Genomic DNA, 2,203 nt, shown 5'->3' with positions numbered 1-2,203 from the left:
AATTCTTCTGGCTGTGTCCCGTCAGCTTTTAAATAAATCTATTTTGTTTGTATCTCCAGTTCTGTGATTTTTTTTTATTGGTGTTCAATTTACCAACATACAGAATAACACTCAGTGCTCATCCTGTCAAGTGCCCCCCTCAGTGCTCATCACCTATTCACCCCTACCCCTCATCCCCCTCCCCTTCCACCACCCCTAGTTCGTTTCCCAGAGTTAGGACTCTTTATGTTCTGTCTCCCTTTCTGATATTTCCCACACATTTCTTCTCCCTTCCCTTATATTCCCTTTCATTATTATTTATATTCCCCAAATGAATGAGAACATACAATGTTTGTCCTTCTCTGATTGACTTACTTCACTCAGCATAATACCCTCCAGTTCCATCCACGTTGAAGCAAATGGTGGGTATTTGTCATTTCTAATGGCTGAGTAATATTCCATTGTATACATAAACCACATCTTCTTTATATTCTCTCTGATTCTTTTTCAAACCATCTGTCACTTTTTTTTTTCACTTTCCTGAACTTTATTAAAGAAAAAAGCAATGATGGTAAATCTTGAGAACATAGTCAATTTTCTAGGATTCTTCCCTTGAAAGTGTGACATTTGATTTCCAAACACATGCCAGAGTATACATGATTCCCAATTGTACTAAGTAGGTGAGAAGCTGAAATCCTAAAACGTTCATCTTCCAACTTTACCCAGTCTGTGGTCTGTCTTTGGGTCAGCAATAATTGCCTGAACAGCTACTATGGATTCATTAATTTTTGTCTGTAGCTCTCTGAGCTCTTCTATATGCAGCATTCGCAGAATTTGAGCAGCTTCATCAAGAACGGCATCTCCTGTGTCAAAACCAAAAATGTGTTTATCTAATGCAACAGGCTAACCCTCTTTGGTTTGCTTTGGCAACTGCATCTTGTGTCAGGTGCTCCTGTACCAAAATGCGAATTGCGTTAAGCATTACCAGGTAATCATCCTGACGCTGAATCTGAAGAAGGTTAGCCAAAGCCATTATACCAGCCTTAAAATCAGGATTATTTACATTCAAATTGATCAACCGCTGGGCATTTTTAGCTGCATTGTCAGCATTCTTTGTATTATCAGGTACCAAGTCCTTGTATTTTTCAGCATTATCTCCATATTCAAGTCTAACAGCTAAACCAAGAAGCCAGTCAATTGCTTCTTGTTGATCTGAATCTTGAAAGGACAGTTAATATCTCTGAGATACTTTTCAAAGAACTTGGGTCAGTCACTGCTGTGGATGTTTCTTAAATTACCTCTGTATTCAATCTTGTAGTGTCTGATTTTCTGGTCTTCAAGCCAAACAATAAGGTTTCTAAATTCTGTTTCATCTTTGCGGTTGAAGCCAGTTCGGTTGTAGTAGTCGAGGGCCATCAGCTTGGGTCAGAACATGGTCCCCGCATCTTGCTCTGGTCCCCCCAGGCTTCGGCCAGGAGAGAAGAGGCGAGGAGGTGTGGACGGTGCAGGACATGGCGAAAAAGCCACCTGTCACTTTTTATAGATTCCTATTTCCTACAGATATTTCCAACTTACATTTCTTTAAATATGGCAAACATAGTTGTATAATCTGTAACTGACAGTTCCAGTGTCTGGAGTTTCCCCAAGTCTGCTTCTACTGTGTGTTGTTTCTCCTGCTTCTTGCATGTTTTATCTTCTTTCCTTGGGTGCCTGGTTATCTTCTACTTTTTATCAGATATTGTCCTCAAAAAATAATTTAGGGGTTTTCCTCAAGGCACAAGACAAGCATGTCTTCCACTAGAGAAGTTTTGCTTTGCTCTAATGGATACCATGGTAGGCAAAATTCTAAGATGGATCTGAAAAACTCACACCTGTGTATAATCTGCCCCCCACTGAGCCTAGGTGAGAAGAGTGAATATGAGGAGATACCATTCCTTTAATTATATCATGTGACAAATGGGATTATGCAAATTTAACTAAGATCTTTAATCAGTTGGCTTTGAGTTAATCAAAAGGGAGATTACATTGGGTGGGCCTGGATTAAACAGGTGAAATCCTTAAACAAGATGGATTCTTCTGATGGCTGCAAAGAACAAAGAAACAAAAGAACATGTTGCGTATGTAGACTGGTGACTTCTGAGGGCCACAGTCCTACAAATGCAAAGAACCAGATTCTCCATGCAAGCTAAAAAAGCATGAAGACTCAGATTTAGATATGACTCAT

The 2,203-nt window shown here is 39.6% G+C and overlaps 1 pseudogene; it reads right to left on the bottom strand.

Moving 5' to 3' along the window:
* Positions 1 to 225: 225 nt before the first annotated feature.
* Positions 226 to 1,413, bottom strand: LOC112644955 (RNA transcription, translation and transport factor protein-like; annotated as a pseudogene).
* Positions 1,414 to 2,203: the final 790 nt, after the last annotated feature.

The sequence above is a fragment of the Canis lupus genome, chromosome 1 (assembly GCF_003254725.2).
Source record: "Canis lupus dingo isolate Sandy chromosome 1, ASM325472v2, whole genome shotgun sequence".
NCBI classification, from domain to species: Eukaryota; Metazoa; Chordata; class Mammalia; order Carnivora; family Canidae; genus Canis; species Canis lupus.
This window is presented reverse-complemented; position numbering and strand designations above follow the sequence as displayed.